Source organism: Acomys minous (assembly GCF_964271855.1).
Source record: "Acomys minous genome assembly, chromosome: 5".
NCBI classification, from domain to species: Eukaryota; Metazoa; Chordata; class Mammalia; order Rodentia; family Muridae; genus Acomys; species Acomys minous.
Genome location: NC_140494.1, coordinates 113,685,100 through 113,707,054, shown reverse-complemented (window position 1 = coordinate 113,707,054; position 21,955 = coordinate 113,685,100). Strand labels below are relative to the sequence as shown.

The 21,955-nt window shown below is 46.1% G+C and overlaps 1 protein-coding gene and 2 long non-coding RNA genes across 7 annotated transcripts in view; 1 reads left to right on the top strand and 2 right to left on the bottom strand.

The window, feature by feature from the left end:
• Positions 1 to 5,104: 5,104 nt before the first annotated feature.
• The window catches only part of CYP19A1 (cytochrome P450 family 19 subfamily A member 1), a 99,829-nt gene continuing 82,978 nt past the window's right edge, over positions 5,105 to 21,955 (top strand). The window contains exon 1 of one of the 5 annotated variants that reach the window (XM_084784319.1): positions 5,105 to 5,133. The gene's annotated coding sequence lies outside the window, so the exon portion shown is untranslated. Of the gene's footprint in view, positions 5,134 to 5,213; positions 5,348 to 5,384; positions 5,469 to 21,955 lie in introns of those variants that run through there. The other 4 variants (XM_084784318.1, XM_084784314.1, XM_084784317.1 and 1 more) reach the window with 4 other exon arrangements.
• The window catches only part of LOC311598848, a 60,829-nt gene continuing 49,463 nt past the window's right edge, over positions 10,590 to 21,955 (bottom strand). Inside the window, exon 2 of the long non-coding RNA XR_014779683.1 lies at positions 10,590 to 12,746. This is a non-coding gene — a long non-coding RNA (uncharacterized lncRNA). The remainder of the gene's footprint in view (positions 12,747 to 21,955) is intronic.
• On the bottom strand, positions 14,500 to 21,585 carry LOC311598847. Its single transcript, XR_014779682.1, has 3 exons — positions 20,822 to 21,585; positions 16,722 to 19,742; positions 14,500 to 16,611 (listed from the first exon to the last, which is right to left on the bottom strand). It is a non-coding gene; the product is annotated as an uncharacterized lncRNA (long non-coding RNA).

The following is a 21,955-nucleotide window of genomic DNA, read 5'->3' as shown; positions in this document are numbered from 1 at the left end:
GTTGGCCTTACTGATAAAATAACCACAGCACAGTTTCTCTGCTGAGGCATGCTGCATTCTTCATTCCCACAAGGAAGGAGGGGTTTCCCTAAGACACTGTTGTGTTCTTCTTGCTCACCGTCTACGCTCAGCTTCTACTCACAAGGGTGTGTGCCGGTCAGCTCCCCTTCACTGTGACGAAATGCCTGAGGTCAAAAGCAGAGCAAAGATTTCAGGTCCTTGTCCCTGTGGCTGTTGGTTTTGTGTCAGGCAGCGTATTCTAATGGGCAGGACAGTTGAGCCTTAGGGGACATCCCAGACCCAAATCTCAACAAGGAAAAAGATGTCACATGCCTCCTCCCCTCCCTCTAGTCAGCTCCTTGTCTATTTCCATGTGCTCCCCAGGAGCATCTCTGGGCTGGGGAGGGGAGCTGGGTGTGTCAAGGACCTACGGATCTTCTTCTCATTTTAGAAAATTGTTGCCAGCCATTTAATGCTACCTTCTGCGATCTTTGCTTTGCCTCTAGTAAAGGCGGCTCTTAGATTTCCATCTGCCTCGCTCTCTTTTTTTCCTCCTCACACTTAATTGGTATATAATTTTGGTGGAAAAATAGAAAATGTATCTTGAGGGCCTCCTTAAAATTACAACTCCACCTATTTGTCTTAATGCCGTAAATCCACGGGGGGGGGGGGGGCTTGTGCTTCTGGTCTCAACTTTTTCGATCTCACTTATCCTTTAAATCCCAGCTGTGCACTGAACCCACCTGGCCACTGTCACAAAAGGATTCTGTGCTAAATACAACAGACACTTTGTAGTCCCAAGGACATACTACTTCTTCTAGAAAGTTTCTGCTTCACTAGAGGCCCAAGCCTGAGTAACCTAAGCGATACTGGAAGGATGCAGAAGTTCCTGGCTCTCAGAGGATGTTTCTTTGTATCCTACCTGCTATTGCCTGGCTCCTGCTGAGTCTCAGGTGGACCCCACTGATACTGTGTGTGCTTAGGTTGTTTTAGGGAGGACTAAAAGCTGAAGCGGTAGAGTTCAGATGGCCGGCTAGACCCTGGCTCAGACTTGCATTGCAGTGTGCCAGTCAGGGTTCTTCAGAGCTCAGAATCAACATTTAGCCAGACAGGGTAGTGCACACCTTTAATCCCAGCATTTGGGAGGCAGAGGCAGGTGGGTCTCTGTGAGTTGGAGGCCAGCCTAGTCTACAAAGTGAGTTCCAGAACAGCCAGGGCTATTACACAGAGAAACTTTGTCTCGAAAAAACCAAAAACCAAACCAAAACAAAAGACCAACCAAAAACCAAACCATACAAACATAGCTAGCTTTCTCTCTTTTTAAAGTTTTATTTTATTGTCTATGAGTGCTTTGTCTGCTGAATAGGGCATCAGATCACATTATAGATGATTGTGGCTGGGCTTGGTAGCGCACGCCTTTACAGTACTCGGGAGGCAGAGCCAGGCTTATCGTTGGGAGTTCAAGGGCGGCCTGGTCTACAAAGAGTCCAGGACAGCCAAGGCTACACAGAGAGACCCTGTCTCGAACACCAAAACCAAACCAAACAACAACAACAAAATGATATGGTGATGTGCTCATGAGAGACTGAGAAAGAAACTAGCACACAAGCTTTCAGGCTTCTTTCATGGACTCCTCCAGTGCCTCACGTTTCTTACTGCTGTGCCCTTTCATACTGAAAGTTCTAGCCAATAATGCAAGGAAGGGTGTTTTCTACTATATATCTCTTTAAGAATACCAATGTAGCTGGGAATGGCGGTGCCTGCCTTTAATCCTGGCACTTGGGAGGCAGAGTAGACAGATCTCTCGTCTGCAAAGTAAGTCCAGGACAGCCTTTGCTGTTACACAGAGAAATGCTGTCTCAAACAAACAAACAAACAAACAAACAAACAAACAAAACAATACCAATGTAGTCTATGAACTTTGCTCTTTAGGTCCTTGGGTACTTAGCATGATTTGGAGCTATTTAAAAAAAATGAGTGCCATGTGAGTCTGCATTTGTAGTTCTTGGGAGACCGGATTCAGCTGAACTCAAGGTCAGCCTTGGCTACTTTGAGCCTTGTCCTGGAGCTGTTTTTGTTGGCCAAAATGCTGCTCCTTTATTTTTCTAAAGAGTTTTGCTTCTGGCCACTTGGAAGTCCAGCTTTGGGAGAATTGGGAGTTATCTATGTACCCACGATTGGAATCAGCAAACGAAGTCTTCCCAAGTAGCAACTCAAAAACTAAGCCGGGCTCGGTGACGGCCCCTTATCAAGTGGGAAACTCGTTATCTAGCAGGCATGCTCCTGCTTTCTACACCCACAGTGGGCTGGGTCCTCCTCATCCGGCACTAAGAAAATGCTCTACATGTTTGCCTACAATCCTATGGGGTTTTTTCCTTTCTTTTGTTTTGTTCTTGTTTGTTTGTTTTATTTTTTCTGAGACAGGGTTTCTCTGTGTAGCCTTGACTGTCCTGGACTCCCTCTTCAGACCAGGCTGGCCTTGAACTCAATTGATCCGCCTGCCTCCGAGTGCTGGGACTAAAGGCGTGCGCCACACTTGGCTTTGCACTTTGTTTTTTGCTTTTTTGTTGTTGTTGTTGTTTTGGTTTTTTGAGACAGGGTTTCTCTGTGTAGCCTTGATTGTCTTGGACTCACTTTGTAGACCAGGCTAGGCTCGAACTCACAAAAGATCCACCTGCTTCTGCCTTCCCGGCACCTACAATCCTATGTTATGCAGGCATTTTTTTTTCCCTTAACGAGGTTTCCCTCCTTTTATATGATTCTAATGTAAGTTGGCATAAAACTACTCAGGTCATCATCCACGGGCTCTGACCCTTCCTGACCTTGCTCTAAATGACCTCTCCCGATCTGATCTCTCCTTTAGGCGACCTTCTACTCTGTCGAGGCAATCCTACTTCAGCCTCCCGAGTGCTTGACGCACAAGCCCTCACCAGCTAGGGATCTCAATTTGGCTGCTAGCTTGTGTCCTGTGAAACATCTTTTACGATACACCGGTAAATGATGAGTGTGGTATTTCCCCGAGTTCTATGAGTTTCTCTAACAAACTGGACCCGAAAAGGTGGATGTAGGAACCCCAGTTTTTAGCAGCTCACCAGGAGTTCTGAAAGCCCAGACTAGTGACAGGGTTTGAAGGGGAGACGGTCTTGGGGGTCCACCCCAGGACTTGTGGGATCTACTGTTACCTCCAGACTGATGCAGTGTCAGAGTGAGTTGGGACAGAGGACACGGTGCTGATGTCTGATGTTGCAGGGTGGCCCTCTGGATGATGGGGAAGCACGGAAGTGATTTTGCACTGAGGTCAATAGGCAAAGCGGAGTGAGTTTGCTTTTTCTGCACTTCCTGCTTCTCCAGGTCTGTGAAAGAGGAGCCGCTGTGACGACGGTGCCATGTATGGGCAGGTGATAATGGGTGCTGCTCCAGACGCTTCGGGGACTCTGAGGGTTTTATGTCCATTATCTTATATGATCCCCCCGCCCCCGTCCCTCCTCCCCCACCATTACCCCATCCCCACCCCCCATAGGCCAGACGTTATGGTTTCCATTTTACACTGAGGTGCGGACAGTGCAAATGACCTACAAGAAATGGCTGCTTTGTAGAGAGATCCCATGGCCTTTCAAGGACAGAACTGGGTCTACGGCCCAAACTGGCTTCGGCTGCCCTTAGCCTGCCTCAAAGCTGAGTGTGTGCATGGACAGTGATACTCAGGGTCCCCATGGCCCTTTGTGCACACCGGCTGCTTGTTTTTTGCTGGATGTGTCAATTCACAGTGTGGTCGTGTGTGGAACACATAGACATGCCTTCGTGAGAGAGACTGCCGCTGCAGAGAAGCTGCTTGCGGTAATCACACAGATCCAGCTGATCACCTGGATGTCATTTGTCCTAAGCTATGAAGGTTCAGTGAGAATTATTCAGCATGTCTACATGGTTAACAGCACGCTGTAGCCAGCTCTTTGAGCACACTAGGGACTGAAAGTACTTTTTTTTTTTTTTTTTTTTGCTTTCACATCTGACAGAGTGTACACCAAAACCTGCTTGTATCTGCTTATATCTCTTCATCATAAACACAATTAAATCCTTATTTTTTTATCTGATGTCCTGGTGCTTTATGAATCACTTCTGAGGATGGGGATATTGATTGTAAGGGAACAGATCAATATTCTGTTACCAAACTAAACTCTGCTAAGAATTTCGGTTAAGTCTAATATATTTATAACAGAGAACGTGGACACATTCTGACTTTACCCTGACTCAGGGGAAGATATTGGGCTGAGACACTTAAGGTAAGGTTAGAAAGGAACATGGAGAATTTAGTGGGTGGGAAGGGTGGCCGAGCCAGACAATGATGTGGACAGCTGACAACTCAGGCAGAGCCTGGCAAAGGGCTGTGCACTCACAGTTGGACAGTGGCACAGTTGGGCCATTCGTGCAAGAGGGTTCCATCCACTCCCTTTGGCTCTTTGTGGTCTTTCCTGTGAACATTCCAGAAGAATGCAGGGGGAATATGACCTTGGGGGAACGTGTGGTTTCATGTTGGAACACTGCATGTACCACATTATTGGAACAACGCCCCTGGGAGCCTAACAAAACGCAACTCAACTTTTCAAGTGTTGGTAAAAAGAAAATTTCCATTGCCAATGACGACTTGTTTCCTGAGACTTTCGGTTCAAATAATAAAGAATAAATACATTCCAGCTCTGATAGGCATGGGAAGGATGCTGCGGCAACCATGGCCAGGAAGTAGTGATCTGTGGGAGGCGAGAAGGTAGTTTGGTTCAGGATGACTAAAAGTTGCCGGTCTTGGTTCAAGCATTTGGAACCTGCTCCTGAGTTATTTTAGGTATATTTGAGCAAAGCATAATTTGGTGAAAACTTTCCTGGTGACGATTAACTCAATCGCCTGCGCACAATAAAGTTTACTACATGAGTACATTGAAACTCTTTGTAAAGTACCGGTGACACCTTCCAGCAAGGTGGGTTCTCTAGATTGACAACATGTGACACTTTCCATAAAGATAGGGTCTATAGATTGATAAGCTCATGATAAGGATATCAGGTGTGGTCTTCCTACCCAGATAGCGCAGAGGTTACCAGGCTATTAACCATTTCTTCTCCCGGCCTTCCGGGTGGATACAGGTAAAATCTATCCCTTCCTTTGAAGGTACAAGCCCATGTTTGACATTCCTGGTCCCTCTGGTACTTATCGGTGAACACAGGGACCTCCCTGCCTCCCACAACAAGACATGAAGAACAGAGTGTCCCTGATTCCATGGAACAGCCCGTTGGAATTTGTGACCTCTAGAACCTAGGCTGGGAGGGCTCGAGAGCCCAGCCCCATGACTAGCTAGTGGTAAGGCTGGGTGGGGTGGGGATGTTATAATTGCAGGATGGGATGCTGGTCTTGGCCAGAGGGGGCGCTGACAGCTGAAGCCTGGCAGAAGGTCTTTGTTTTGGTCAGCACACCAACTCAGGTAAGCACCCAGAGCCCAGAGTCGATGGGGAAAGACGCAGTTAACTATTAACAATTGTTGGGCTCCAATGTGCTCTTAATTGGTGCTTTGAACGGTGACAAGACTGCTCTGTGCTTTGGCAGAGGGCTTGAGAAAGTGCTGGAATGTGGTTTGAAGAACTTGTCCTTAGGGAACACCAAACGTGTAGATTTGGGAAGGTGGTTTCAGCTCTTGCAGACTTGACCTGGTGGCACAACAGGATGGTATTGTCTCAGGGCACTTGCAGAGTGGTGGGTAACATAAAAACAGCCGACACGGTGCCTGGTGTACTGAACCCATGGCAGAGAGAAATAAGCCTCCATGCTTACTAAGCCTCCCAGATGTGTGGCTAAGCAGGGGCCCAGAAGGGGTCCTCTGAGGCATTGGTAGGCCTGGATCCTTCGCTTGCTGGCTGGCCCTCAAAATCTCCTCTTGGAGGTGTGAGGGTGGGAATGGGAGCTGGCAGCACAATCCTGTGCTCTCGCTGAGTCAAAGAACAAAACCGCCACCCCCACTTCTGTTCCAAGTCCTTCCTGAGGCTGCCTAGAACTGTGGGGTAATGCCGGACGGCTGGGTGACCTTGGGCAGTCCTGTCTGAGAGGAAGTTTATTTGTGCTGACTGTCACAGGGCAGGGTCAAGTCACAGCTCACTAGCCTGGTGTTCCACCTCTTTTTTTAAATCTCCTAAGTCTTCCTCCTGCCCAGTGTTTTGTCCTCCCTCCCTCCCTCCCTCTCTCTCTCTCTCTCTCTCTCTCTCTCTCTCTCTCTCTCTCTCTCTCTCAGTTTTTCGAGACAGGGTTTCTCTGTGTAGCCTTGGATGTCCTGGACTCACTTTGTAGACCAGGCTGGCCTCGAACTCACAGTGATCCGCCTGCCTCTGCCTCTCTTAGTGCTGGGATTAAAGGCGTGTCCATTCTCGTCTTGATCTCTCAGAGAAGACCTGCATTCCCAAGTGTTTTCGTGTCTAAATCCTATTTTTTTTTCCTTTATCCTGAATTAGCCTTGCTTATGTATGACAGGAATATGAAGAGTTTAAACAAGATAGTAAGTTTTCATGTCAGCAAAGCCCACAAGAAACAAATCTCTTAACTCTGGCTTTGAAGGCTCCCAGTCCCCTGTCCTGATGTTCTAATAGTCTTAGCACCTCGGCTCTTAGATGTCACACACACTCATTAAGGCAGGAGAAAGAAGGAGGGCCAAGGATGTGTGCTGTTCCTAAAGCAGGCTTTTCTGTCACTCATGATACTTCTACGAATGCGCGTGCGCACGCACACACACACACACACACACACACACACACACACACACACACACACACACAAACATTGGGTTTTTGAGACAGGCTTTCTCTGGGGAGCCTTGAATATCTTGGCTACACAGCGCCTGGGCTCTTCTGCTTATATCTTTCTGGCAGAAGTTTAGTCACTAGCTTGAATCTGGGTGCAAGGAGAGGATGAGGGATATTTTGAGCACTGTATGTTATTATTTGTAATAAAACTGATAGGGAGGGCCAGGAGTGGTGGCGCACGCCTTTAATCCCAGCACTTGGGAGGCAGAGACAGGCAGATCTCTGTGAGTTTGAGGCCAGCCTGGTCTACAGAGTGAATCCAGGACAGCCAAGGCTACACAGAGAAACCCTGTCTCAGAAAAAACATATAAATTGGAGGAGAATAATATTGTGTTAGACACTTCATAGATGATATATCTTCACAGTGCCCTCATTATGGTAAGCACTGTTATTCTCTTTTAAAGGATGACAAAACAAGTTTGAGAGAGTTAGTCCAAGGTCACACCACCAGTACCAGTCCACTGTGATACCTAGCATCAAGCTTTGTTTCTTCTTCTTCTTCTTCTTCTTCTTCTTCTTCTTCTTCTTCTTCTTCTTCTTCTTCTTCTTCTTCTTCTTCTTCTTCTTCTTCCTCTTCTTCCTCTTCTTCTTTTCTCTTTCTCTCTGGCTAACTAAGCCAGAAGGGAGAGATTCCAAATCTTGAATAGGAAACCATAGTCACTCTGGGATAGCGTTGTGTTTGAGATCTCATGTGCTCCAGGCTGGATCTCATATGTCCCAGGCCGGCCTGCAATTCACTATGTAGCTGACTGAGGCTGCTCCTGAGTTCTGAGTCCTTTGCCTCACCAAGTGCTAGGACTGCACGTGTGCCTCACCATGTCCGGTCCTAGGCTTTGACCTGGGTTGAATGATGCTGAAACTCAGAAAGATGTTTTGAAACAGGGATTCTCTGTGTAGCGTTGGCTGCCCTAGACTCACTCTGTAGACCAGGCTGGCCTTGAACTCACAGAGACCTGCCTGTCTCTGCCTCCCCGAGTTCTGGGATTAAAGGAATGTGCCACTGTGCCCAGGTGACGCAGGGTTAACAGTCTTTGTATTTTTCTTGAAAAGAAGCCATTGTAAATAAATGAGTCAAGGATGTTTCGTGAAGTGGGGGATGACCCCTTGCCAAGCTAGGTGGGACCAAGTGACTCTTGTTGGTAGGCAGGGGGCACAGTGAAAGCAAGATGTTGGAGCCTACAGTAAAGCCTGCCAGGGCTGCCAAACAGGTAGAGGCGGTCCTGAGAACTCAGCCCACCTGACCAAATCCCCAGCACATACTTTGGTGCCAAAGAGGGAAGAGGAAAGATAATTTTATCTGTAGGATGTCAGAATCCAGAACTTTCTGGGTTTGGGAGCCTCTTCAAGTGCCCTGGGTGGGACGAATAAGATGGGAGAAGGATGGAAAATTCTTGGAGCTGGCTTTAACATCATGCTGCTCTCTGGAGGAAGGGGCTGAGATGACCTGAGTCTACTTCAGCTGGCTTTGCAGCTGTGAGATGATTGGGCCCTGGCCTGGGCCAGGGCCTGGGACTCACAGCTTGGCCTAGGGCTCTGGACACCCCCAGCTTGGTGCTGAACAAAAGACAACACTGGAAGCCAGAAACGCTGGCTCTTTCTCCAGCTTTGTCCTGGTCTTCTGGAGTAAAACTCTACCCTGACTCAGACTGTTTCCTCTAGGGAGACACATGATTGCTACCACATTGGGAGGATAAAGTAGGACAGTGCAAACTTCGTGCTGCTGTAGACTCTAAGAAGCCATGCAAATGTTTAGTCATTACAGATAGAGGCCAGTTAAAATGCTCTTGCATGTTTGGCACCCACTTCCGAAGGTGATTCTACATGGTGTTCCATCCTTCAGTGTCTTCAGAACACAGAGAAACGGGAAATCCTGGTAGGGAGAATGCCCTGCCCTGTTGCTGTGCTCTAGGCTGGGCTGTGCACAGAGCAGCTTGAAAGCCACATCCGTGATGCCAGTTTCTGAGAACCTCCTTTACTGGGTTTTGTTTCATAACCATCTCCATTTCAGTCATTTGCACCGTTATGAAGGGTGCTGAGACTCCTGGCAGAGAAGTCCCAGCTTTCTTCACAGTGTTGGGTCTGAGTCTGTTTTCGTCGAGCGTTTGGTCTAACCCTGAAATTATTTTTTCTCTCATATAAGGAACTGAGACCCTGACAGAGAAACTTTTCTTTCCTTTCTTTCTTTTTTTTTTTTTCAAGAGAATAATTGTCACCAAGGGGTGGTGGTACATCCCTGTAATCCCAGCACTCAGGGAGGCAGGGAACTCTGTAAGTTCGTGGCCAGCCTGGTCTACAAAGCGAGTCCAGGACAGCCAGGGCCACACAAAGAAACCTTCTCTCATAAAAAGCAAAATTGTTGGCATGTGAAGTAACGTTTCACCTTTGGGCACTTTAACGCTCAGTTTTGCCTGACCCTTGTCCCCCTACCTTCTCCTCTCCACCCCTGACCCTGCCTGTGCCCTCTGCCTCCAGCACTCCTCCTGACAAGTTCATGTTACACTGATGACGTCCCTACTCTCAGCCTCCTTTTTCTCCTCATGGCTTCCTTGGCTTCTACCCACACTTACATACTTCCTCCACATAAGCATACACACACACACACACACACACACACACACACACACACACACACAGAGAGAGAGAGAGAGAGAGAGAGAGAGAGAGAGAGAGGGAGAGAGAGAGAGAGAGAGAGGGAGAGAGAGAGGATTTTGCATATGACAGAGAACATATAGTTTTTCTGAACTAACATTACTATACTTTAGAATGTTTTCCAGAAAAATGGATTTTTTTTCTTCCCCGTTTCTCTTTCTTTGCTTCTTTGTTTTCTTTCTTTTTCTCCTCTCAACCCCCGCCCCTCGTTTCTCTCAAAAAAATGTTTATGCACATGACAGAGGCCCTAGAGCTGGCGGTTTTGAGCTGCTTGACACAGGTGCTGGGAAACATACTCTGGTCCTCTGGAAGACAGTGTGTTCTCAGCGTCTGCCTTGGCTCACACAGGAGATTGGTGAGGCAGTGCTAACAATCAGGTTTCTGTATCTCAGGGTTACAAACATAATTTCGGAACCAGAGCCCAACTGGAAGGAAGGAAGTAAGATGCTAGGAAGTGATAGGGCATTGTCTTTACTGGATTATGCTGAATTAAGTGAACTCTGCCTTTTACCAAATTTGGAAACACTTTCAGTCATTGTTTTTCATTTCTTTTCTTTCTGTTTTCTTCTTTTGGTTTTCATTTCTTTTTTTTAAGATTTATTTATTTATAATATATATAGTGCCCTGTCTTCTTGTACCCCTGCAGGCCAGAAGAGGGTATCAGATTACATTACAGATTGTTGTGAGCCACCATGTGATTGCTGGGAATTGAACTCAGGACCTCTGGAAGAACAGTTAGTGCTCTCAACCACTGAACCATCTCTCCAGCCCTTTTGGTTTTTCAAGACAGGGTTTCTCTGTATAGATTTAGCTGTCCTAGACCAGGCTGACCTTGAACTCAGAGATCCACCTGCTTCTGCCTCCTTGAGTGCTGGATGACTGTTGTGTGCCACCTCGCCTGGCCTCTCAAATACATCTTTATATCAATTGCCGTCCCATCTCCTTTGCAGTCTCCAGTGACCTGAACATTGACTTTGTCCCATGTGGCATTGAGACTCTGTTCCTCATTCTGTTTATGGGACTTATCTCCTGTCTACTGGTTCCTTCTGTCATTTTTTTTTTCTGAGACAAGGTTTCACTGTGTAGCCTTGGCTGTTATGGACTCATTTTGTAGATCAGGCTGGCCTTGAACTCACGAAGATCCTCCTGCCTCTGCTTTCCGAGTGCTGGGATTAAAACTGTGGGCCACCATGCCTGGCTAGCCTTGAACTCTTGGCCCACCTGTCTTGGCTTCCTTAATACTGAGATCATAGATATCAGTGATCTATGCCACCTTATCCATTGAGCTGTTTGGTTTATTAAAAATCTCAGACACTACATCTCATAGTCACAAAATGTTCATTTTGTTCTCTTGAAGTCTAATGTCTTTACTAAGAACTACCCTTCAATTTAGATTTACATTTACTTCAAATAGAAGGATTTTAATAGCTGTTTTAACAGCCTTAATGATTCTCACATTGTTTTATCTTTCTTCTTTAGAACTGGTTAGGTCCTTGTCACTCCAGACTTCAGATTGTATCCTGGATATTTTGATGGTATGCTATGAGACTTGGGTCTTGTTAACATCCTGATATTTCTGCTCCATTGTATTCAAATTGAAATCTCTTTATTCTTTAATTGGTTTTTTTTTTTTTTTTGAGACAAGGTTTTGCTATGAAGTTCAGACTGGCCTCTAACTTGTGATCCTTCTGCCTCAAACTCTTGAGTGGTGGGATTTTAAGTGGTTCTAATAATGTTACTCTTTTTTTTTTCTTTCCAAGACAGGGTCTGTGTAGCCTTGGCTGTCCTGGACTTACTCTATAGACCAGGCTAGCTTCAAACTCATAGAAATCTGTCTCTGCCTCCCAAGTGCTGGGATTAAATGTGTGTGCCACTCTGTTTTCAAAGCCTTTGGTGTGCTATGTGAGTGTGTTATATGTGTGCAAACATGCAATCTCCTCCCTTTTCTATGCAAATTTCTCTACCCTGACCCCCACTCCATGTGTGCATTCGTGCATCCACATCCAGAACTTTCACACCATTTGGCCTTAACCTCAGAGCAAAGTAGCAAGAGAAAAAACAAAACAAAACAAAACAAAACAAACAAAACAAAACAAAAACCTGAGGACTTGAGCCTGGGGTATAGCTCAGAGGTTAAGAGCACAGTCAACAACTCTTGGGGAGGACCTGACTTTGATTCTCAGTATACACACTGGGTGGCTTATAATTGTCTGTAATTCCCGCTTCAAGGGACCCAATGACTTTGGCCTCTGTGCACATCTGCACATACCCAGATACAAACACATGAACTCATAATTTAAAAAACAAAGAAAAAACGAGAACTCATCCACTCTCTTCACATAGTGAGTCCTTATAGCTTTGTCCAGGAGGGTAATTTTTCTCTTGGGGGTTTAAGTACCTAAGCTGATGCCTTAGTGATGGCAGGGAAACCTGGGAGTTGTATGTGAACAGGAAAATTTACAGAGATTTTTCTTTTTTTCTTTCCTTTTCCTTTTTGGTTTTTTCTAGACTGGGTTTCTCTGCATATAGCCTTGCCTATCCTGGACTCTTGTCCTTGGCTTTGTGGACCAGGCTAGCCCTGCACTCAGAGATCTGCCTGCCTCTGCCTCCTGAGTCCTGAGATTAAAGGTGTGCTTGGCTGAGATTTTTTTCTTTTTTCTTTTTTGGTTTTTTTGACACAGGGTCTCTCTGTGTAGCCTTGGCTGTCCTGGAACTTGCTTTGTAGACCAGGCTGGCCTCGAACTCACAGAGATCCACCAGCCTCTGCCTCCCGAGTGCTGGGATTACAGGTGTGTGCCACCACAGCTGACTGGGATTTTTCTTATACTCTGCTTTGCCTATTTTTTGTACGTATTAGGAATTGAACTGTAGGCCATATGCATGTTAGGCATGTCCTACGCTACTCAGCTATAGCCTCCGCTCCACCTGGGTCCCTTCTGCAGGTTGCTTGGACAGAAAGTTGGGCTGCTTCTTGGGTTTTTGTGGCTAGCAGCATGCAGTTTCACCAATCAGCTTACCCCCTGATCAAAGACAGGAGAAACATTCCAAGAGGCTCACGACTGCCACGATGGTCAGAAGTCAAAGTGTGACTTCGCTCCCTAGTCCAATGCTATTATTCTCCTTTCAGAGCACTCAGGAAATTGTTCTTTTGAACTTGGTTCAGAGAGCTGTAATAATAGAAATGGGATAGTGCACAGGCTCCATTTGGTGGCAAGTGGAAGTCCAGAACACACTTCACAATCACCTCTTCTGGTCAGGCTTCCCTGGAGCTTGTAATGGCAGAGCAAACTGATGAAAGCCTGTGTCTGCGATTCCTGTGTGCCCACACCTGCTGCTGTCCGCTGTTAGGCATGCATAGATCCAAGTTGTATGTTTGTTTTTGTTTTTTAATCTTTTCTAGGTAGATACTTGAAACGCGTTCATTATATATCTGCCTGTCATGTGCTAAAGTGGATAAAGTGGAGTAATAGGAAACAGGAGAAAACCTTAGGACCCAGCCCTGAGAGTTTATTTCCCAAGTTATCTTATGGGCCTCAGAATCCCAGAGAGATCAGAATCTCAGCAGGACCCTGGAGCTCTGACTCTCCCTGCTGAGAACTGAAGTTAAAAAATAAAAATAAAAAATCCGGAAGGTTCCAAACTCCAGAAGATGCTTCAGCGTCTACCTAGCTCAGTTTTCTTGCCTATTAAGCAGTCCTAGCACACAGTAGCAGGGGGACCCCAGCACTCAGATGCAACGATACTGGGGAGTGTGCAGAATAGCATTTGTTATGCTCAGAAGACTGAAGTTGACATAAAAAGGCTGTAGAGCCAAATTATCAGCTAAGAGCACTGTGCTACTCTTGCAGAGGCCTGAGTTCGATTCCCAGCACCCATGCTGGGTGGCTCACAACTGTCTGTAATTCCAGTTCCGGGGTGATGTCATATCTCTAGCCTCCAAGGGCACCTGCACTCATGGGCACATGCTCACACACACAAGAGGTCATAAAAATCAAATTTAAAGTTAAGAAGAGTAGAGGAATTTAAAAAGTTGATTAATGTGTCTGAGTGTATACAGGTACATCATGCATGGGCAAAAGCCTACAGAAGTCAGAAGAGGGTGTTGGATCCTCTAGAAGTTGGGACAGTTGTTATTCCAACCATGTGGGTGCTGGGAATTGAACCCAGGTCCTACAAGAGCAGTAGGTGTGTTTAACCACTGGGCCATTGCTCTAGCTCCAGGAGTCAATCTTTCCTTCCTTCCTTCCTTCCTTTTTTCCTGAGACAGGGCTTCTCTATCTCCTGAGTGCTGGAATTAAAGGGGTATGCCATCACACCCGGCTTGGAAGTATTTTCTCTTTTGATTATTATAATTAGTTTTATTTTACATGCATTGGTGTGAAGGTGTCAGATCGTGGAGTTACGGTTGTGAGATGCCATGTGGGTGCTGGAAGTTGAGCCCTGGTCTTTTGGAAGAACAGACAGTGCTCTACTGAGCCACCTCTCCAGCTTAATTGCAGCTCCTTCCTCTCCTACGGCTCTAGCTTGTGTCAAGTTGACATAAAACTAGCCGGCACATTATTACCTTAAGGAATTAAAACCTTCCACTGTTAGTGGCTTTCCCCATGCATTTGCTTTCCTTCCTGTGGTTTGCCTTGCCTTGGCCCCAGCTGTTTACGTGCTGCTGCACAAACATATCTAGACCCTTTCTAGTCTTCCCAACTGTCTTCACCCGCTGTTTTCCACCCCTCCACCCACAATCCTCACTTGTTCTTGCTTCAAAATGGGCACAGGCTTGTCACCTGGGCTCCAGGGAAGGCAGGGAATATTTCCAGAACACGTTCCTCGGGCCACGAGAACGAGTCAGAGGTGTAAGCCGGACTTGTGGGGATTAGACACAGCCTCAGCGTAGCATGGCCTGTCTCCTTGTCCTCACGCATCATTAGTTCTGGCTGTGGCTCAGAGCAGAGCAGGGAGCACTTACGTGTCAATACAGACAGCTTCTCTCCTTGAGTGGATGGCGAGGGGCTGCATCTCCTCCTCCTCCTCTGGGGGGTGTGGGAATTGTGTTTTATTTTGAGGCAGGGTCTCACTATGGAGATCTGGGTGGCCTGGAACTAGCTGCATAGACCAGGCTCTTTTTAGTACAGGGCAGCTGGGGCTCTTTCCTGTCATTTCTCTACCTTCCTTTTCCAGTTTCTTTCCTCCTAACTCCTCCTACCAATTTTCGAACTTAAAGCAAGATGAACAGAAGTGAGCCTTGCTTAAGTATTGACTCTTTTTTAAATTTTATTTTATTTTTATTTAAAGTAATTTATTCAGATTACATCTAATTTGTTATCCCCTCACTTGTATCTTCCCATTCCCTGTCCCTCCCTCTTTCATCCTATTCCCCTCCCCTAGGTCTGTGACAGAAGGGGACCTTGTCCCCCACTATAAGATCACAGCCTATCAGGTCTCTTCCTGGTAGCCTGCTTACTCTTCCTCTGAGTGTCACCAGGTCTCCCCACCAAGGGGAAGTGGTCTAATAGAGGGCATCAGAATTCATGTCAGAGTCAGTCCTTGCTCTCCACACAACTGTGGAGAATATTCTGTCCATTGGCTAGATAGGGGTTCTAGGTTTACTGCATGCATTGTCCTTGGTTGGTACTGTAGTTTGACCTGACCTGTCTGGGTCCAGATTCACCAGCCTTAATGGGCTTCTTGTAGGTTTCTAGGACCCTCTGGATCCTTCTGTTTCCCCATTCTTCCTTACTTCTCTCACCTAGAGTCCCAATAGAAAGTCCCAGTATCCATCCCAATCTCAGGCTAAGTGAAGACTTTCATGGGACATCTCTGGTCTAGTGTCCAATTATAAGTGAGTATATACCATGCATATCTTTCTGGGTCTGGGTTAGCTCACTCAGGATGATCATTTCCAGTTCCATCCATTTGCCCACAAATTTCAGCTGAGTAGTATTCCATAGTGTAAGTGAACCAGTTTCTTTATCCATTCTTCTACTGAGGGACATCTAGGTTGTTTCCAGGCTCTGGCTATTACGAATAAGGCTGCTTTGAACATGGTTGAGCATGGAACATCTTTTGGTTATATTCCAAGGAGTGGGATTATAAGCACATTTACATCCTTTGGTTTGTAGCAAAGGTCCTGTTACTCCCCCACCCCACCTCCCAAAGGGACTCAGTAGGTGTCTACCCTAACCCTTGTTGTCGCCAAGGCTGTTTCCCTCATCTTTAGGTACGAAGTGTCAGGTTATTGGTCAGCTTCACAGGGTCTGCAGAGAAGATGCCAAAACAACGTAATAAGAAAGTGTGAGTGGAAATATGACTAGCTTTGAAGCTAATTATGTTTCAGGATGTGCAAAAGTATCTTTTCCCACCTGATGTAATTGTCCTCTTCTAGGCTTACTGCTTCCGAGGCCTAGTCCTGGAAGTTTCTAGCTAATCTAGGCCTAGAATGTTTTCATCTTCTGAGATTTACTGCTGAATAAGCTTACCCTTTCTAGCTTCTTCTTCTTCTTCTTCTTCTTCTTCTTCTTCTTCTTCTTCTTCTTCTTCTTCTTCTTCTTCTTCTTCTTCTTCTTTTTTTCCCCAAAGACAAGGTTTCTCTGTGTAATAGCCTGGCTGTTGGTACTCTCTTTGTAGACCAGGTTGGCCTCAAACTCACAGCGACCCTTTCTAGCTCTTTCTGAACTCTGGCTGGTTCAACTCAGCTGTTCTGGCTTAAACTCCTTTCCAAGCTGACTGATTCAATCTGACTTCTCTCAGCTTCTCTCTATCAATCTGTTCTAATTTTCCGGCTCCTTCTCAGTCTCCCGCTTGTTCTATCTTCACCTGTGTCTGGCTTGTTCTCTCTTTAACCTGTCTCTGTAAAACTGCTCCCTGGAAAACTGCCTCTGAATTCCACAGACAGAACTGCCACAAACTCAACTCCACTGCACTGCCTCTCAACTCAACGACTCAACCAAACTGCCTGATAGAGATCTTCATGCCTCTATCTCCTGACTGCTGGAATTAGAGGTGTGCACCACCACACCTGGACATAAGCTTTTCTTTACCTGAAATTTGCTCTTTACCAGGCTGGCTTTGAACTCAGAGATCTGCTTGCCTCTGCCTCCTGGAATTAAGTGTCTGTATTCCAGCAAGAGTAGCCTTATTGCTGGATTAAAATTTCTCCGCAGGAAGGTGGTGCATGCCTTTAATCCTAGCACTGAGGGAGTCAGAGGCAGGTGGATAAAAACCACTGTGAGTTCAAGGCCAGCCTGGTCTACAAAGTCCCAGACAGCCAAGACTACACAGAGAAACCCTGCCTCAAAACAAAGCACAAAACAGATAACAACAACAACAACAAACCCCAAAACAAACAAACCCCCCCAAAGACAAAAAACAAAATGAAAAAAAAAAAAACCCATTTACAAGGATGCACCTTTTCTGAGACAATATTCCCATGAGGAAGAGGCTGAAGTTACCTGAAACTGCCTGTGTACCCGGGGACCAGTAGACATTTGATAGCCTATGGATCTCCGGCTTGAAGCTGCACATTCTGTTGCCAATTTTCACCCAAGGAACATCTTTAGGATCGGATCCCACTATACCTGGAGTGTGCTTTTCACTAGCGCAATGCTCTGTCCTATTTGTGACTCATATTTTAACTTCAGACATTCTTAGTTAGTGTTGAACTTCTGGGTAAGCCCACAGTCGTTCTGCGAAGAGAAAAGAAGGTTGCCTGAGGCTAGTGGTTTCCTTTCCAAACAATGGGATTCCCACCAAAAACTTTTGAAGCCTTGTGTTGTTAGGTTCCCTTGTGTGGGTCATTATATCCTCTCTGTTCTCATGACCATTGTCAGGGACATCCTTGTCACTTTTGCCATCAACCCTTATCAGGGCCTCCAGCACAGAACCAATCTACACGCTGTCCCGGCTTTTCCTCACTCCAAAGGCCCTTAGCAACTTTCCATTGCTACGGGAAAAGGCTTGGAGGTGCCAGCTGAAGGCTCTTGATTAGCTCAGCTTTCTGTAAACACTTTCCTTTCTCCTCTTTTTTTTCTCCACTGGCTTACTGCCACACAACCATGTCTAGACTCTTCCGGTTTCCCTAAATTTGCACCTGCCCTCTTCCAGACCTCAAGGTCTCATTCCTTACCTCTGAGAACTGATCATTCTTGCTTCAAGGGTTCAGGGGGGCAGTCTGGCCACATGGGAGTTTCATGGATTTTCATATGCCCAGGCAGTAATGCTTTGTGTGTTTTCCGGGCTCTTCAGCTGTGTGTGGCTCTTTTTCTGCAGTCGGCTTCCCTGTGTAGGTGCAGCGGCAGCAGCACGACATTCTTCTCCCGTGGAATGGGGGCTCAGCATCCTATTGCTCGGTGCCCTTCACAATTTCATAAAGTTTGTCATTTAAAATGGGTTATTTTTTTATGGTGAAGGCTTAGGGCCCTTGAGATCATGGAAAAGGAGGAGGTAGAAGGTTTTCTCTTGTTAAAGGTGTTTTCCCAGTGCGTCTTATATAACTTTTGATTATTTGTAATGTCAAAAAGCAGTTCCTCTGTACCGCTTTTAAAAGATTCAAACAGAGAAATGATGATTCATCAGCTATGAAAGCTCCCATGAGTCCTCTAAAAGGGAAGGGGGAAGGAGAGAGAGAAAAGAGAGGGAAGAGAGGGAGGGAGGGAGGGGAGGAGGGAGGAAAAAAGGAAGAGAAAAAAAACTAGCTATGGGTTAACTTTTCAATATTCTGAAAGAACTGTGAGTGAGGAGCAAGAAAGTCCTAGAAAACACCTGGAACTGCGTTTCTTAGGCTAAAAGTGAAGCATTTGCTGTTTTTTTTTGTTTTTGTTTTTGTTTTGTTTTTTTTTTTTTTGCTCAGCCTCCCAGGGGTGTAAATTCTACCTCTGCCCTTTTCCTCAGTGTTTATTGGGCAGAATTTGGAGCTACAGCCAGGAGGGCTCCTGGGCACTAACACTCCCATACTCTAGGGAGGACTTGGGGTTTAATCCTCTTCAGAGTGGGGTTGGGGACTCACTTAAGGAGGAGCTTGGGTTCCTCTATAGGACATGTTTTGTTTTGTGAGACAGGATTTCTCTGTGTAACAGCTCTGGATGTCCTGGACTCTTTGTAGACCAGGCTGACCTCGAACTCACAGATATCCGCCCGTCTCTGCCTTGAATGCTGGGATTAGAGGCAAGAGCCACCACGCCCATGGTGGTTTTTATCAACAGTCTTGGAGCTGGGAGGCTGCCTCGCTTCTCTTAAGGGTCTAGCAGTTATATCTGTTCTGCTCTGCACATCTCTTTACCTTATCCTGGGTATTGCTTTTCTATTGCTATGTAATTAGTGGCCTCAAGTGCAGTGGTTTGAAGCAGCCTCAGTGCTTTTCCCTGACATCAGGTGGGGAGTGGAGGCACAGGCAGGCTATCGCCTGAAACCAAGGTTTTGGCCACAGCTCCAGTTTTCTCTGAGGCACAGGGTTGTCCTCCAAGCTCTCTGCTTCTTAGCAGAAGTTAATTCCAACTATGACAGGCTCCCTGCCAATTCTGATGCATGGCCTTCTGCACGGGCGACAAGATGTTTCTTTAAGGGTATCTCTGGAGTTGCCTGTCACCCTGGGCTTCCAGGAAGCCCTGTTTCTTGTTAAAGTGCACTTGTGATTAGGTCAGGACCACCTGAGAAAGACCTTGTTTTAATTAACCCCAAGTCAGCTGCCACTTAAGGCATGGTGAATGTCCCGGTTTTTATTTTTTTGTTTTTGTTTTTGTTTTGTTTTGTGAGACAGAGGCTCTCTCTGTTAGCCTCAGCTGTCCTGGACTCGCTTTGTAGACCAGGCTGGCCTTGAACTCACAGCAATCTGCCTCCTGAGTGCTGGAATTAAAGGTGTGCGCCACCACATCTGGCTGAATGACCTGTTTTTAAAGTCAGGGTTTCTTTGTGTAGCCTTGGCTGTCCTCGACTCTCTTTGTAGACTAGGCTGGCCTCAAACTCACAGTGATCCGCCTGCCACTGCCTCCTGAGTGCTGGGATTAAAGGTGTACACCACCACACCTGGCTAAAAATATTTTTATTTATGTGTATGTTGGGCATATGACACTGGTAACTTGCTTCTATTTTACTTAAAGATATTTTCTTAATTTCTTAATTTATGTGGGTGCATGTGGCCTTGAAGGGCAGGAAAGGGCATTGGATTGCCAGGAGCCCATGTTAAATGGTTAGAGGAGCCCACAAGGGGGCTGGGCACTGAAATCAGGACTTCTGCAGAGTAGCAAATGCTCTTAACTACTGATCTGTACCTCCAGCTGCCAGCATCTTAATTCTTTTTCAATTTAGATTCATTTGTTTTACTTGCATGCGTGTATGTATGTATGTGTGCCGTGTGCATGCCTGGTGTCCAGTGAGGTCAGAAGAGGTTGTCAAGATCTCCTGGACCTGGAGCTAAGGGTGCTCAGAAGCCATCATGCAGGTGCTGGCAACCACACTGTTCTGCCAGAGCAGGAAGCACTCTTACCTGATGAGCCATCTCTCCAGCTCCTATTTTTGTAAAGATTTACTTATTTATCCATTTTATGTATGTAAGTTTTGCCTATATGTACATCTGCGCACCAGATGATGACACAGGATTCCATTATAGACAGCTGTGAGCCGCCTTGTGAGTGCTGGGAATTGAATTCATGACCTCTGTTAACAGCAGTAAATGTTCTTAACTCCTCAACCATCTCTCCTGCCCTCAGCTCCCATTTTTGAAAATTTGGAATTATTTTATGTGTAAGAGTTTTTCTTGCAGCAGGGCATGGTGGCACATGCCTTTAATCCCCGCACTTGGGAGGCAGAGGCAGGTAGATCGCTGTGAGTTTGAAGACAGCCTGGTCTACAAAGCGAGCCAGGACAGCGAGCCAGGGCTGTACAGAGAAACCCTGTCTCAAAAAACAAAACAAAACAAAGTTTTTCTTGCATGCACCATGTGTGGTTTTGGTACCCACAGAGTTCAGAAGAGTAGCCCTGGGACTGGGATTATAGGTGGTTGTGAGCTGCCATGTGGGTGCTGGGAATCCAGCTGGGTCCTATATGTCTGTTCAAGGCCATATTAATTACTCTTCTTTATTTAAAGCTTTATTATTATATCTGCATGTATACCTGCAGTCCAGAAGTGGTTGCTGGGAATTGAACTCAGGAACCCAGGAAGAGCAGTCAGTGTTCCTAACCTCTGAGCCATCTCTCCAGCTCCAATGACTGTTGTTCTTACTGTGACCAAATACATGACAAAAAGCAACTTCACAGAGGAGGGGTTGATTTGGACAATTATGCTTGAAGGCAGATATTATCAGGGGGGCAGAAGTGAACTACTATAAGTGGCCATCAAAATGGCCAAAACCCTCACAGCAACTTTGCAAGACACTGTGGAGGCTTCTAACTGACTTAGAATGTGACCCACCAGACATGGACTCTGCAACTGACTCAAAAGATGCAAATGTTAAAAACAAAAACAAAAAAACCCCTGCTTATCTATGCAGGAAGCATAACAGAGCCTGCAAAAGCCTCCGCTAAGATCTCTTTCCCGATTGGTTCCCTAATATTTGCCCTAATCCTTTAACCGATCATCTTTTCCACTTGGGGTTTTGATTATAAAGAGATTACATCTGATGCATCCTCCTTTTCTTCGCTTATGAACTGATTTGCAGAATTAAGTGTATTGATTTGAAAAGAAAATACAGATGCTGGCCTGTGAGGTGAAGGTCTAAAGTCCACATTTGATTTTTAAAGAGAGGAGTCCATGCTTCAAGGATGCTGGTATCTGTGTCCTTACTGTACTTGCATAATTCCCAGCCCTCTGCACCTCTGAGAACCTCTGAACATGGGGGATTTGAGATGGAAAAAAAAAATCCCTACGTTCCTCAGGGCTAACCTTAAATAAATTGGATTCCTTCCACTAAGAAAGAACAACATGATAAAAACCAATGCTCTGTTCACCCTGTCTTGCCTAAATCCTCTAAAAGGAGAACATGTCCTTGCAGAAGTTTCCACTTTTTTTTTTTTTTGCTTTTGAGACAGGGTTTCTCTGTGTAACAGTCCTGGCTGTCCTGGAACTAACTCTGTAGACCAGGCTAGCTTTGAACTCACAGAGATTAGATCCTCCTGCCTCTGCCTCCTGAGTGCTTAGATTAAAGGTGTGCGCCATCATGCCTGGATAAGTTTCCACTCTCATTCTCTTTCAATGCCCCATTCCTATCCCATCTCTGCCCTTCAGTGCAAAGACTCCTGGGAACAGCAGCATTCTAAGCTGTTAAACAGCTGAAGGCTCCCCAGGGGATTCTGTTCCATGGTGACAGTTGGCAGAAGCCAGTGCAAGTGAGAGGTCTTTCAGGAGGAGCGTGTAGGGAGAGAGTAGGAGTGGGAAGGGGGTACTGCCAGCCTCAGAAGGAAGTAGACTCCCATCTCATGCTCTTTCCTCCCAGCTTCCTGGCATTTTGTGCCACAGTTAAGGCAGCAACTCATCCACGTGTCCTCC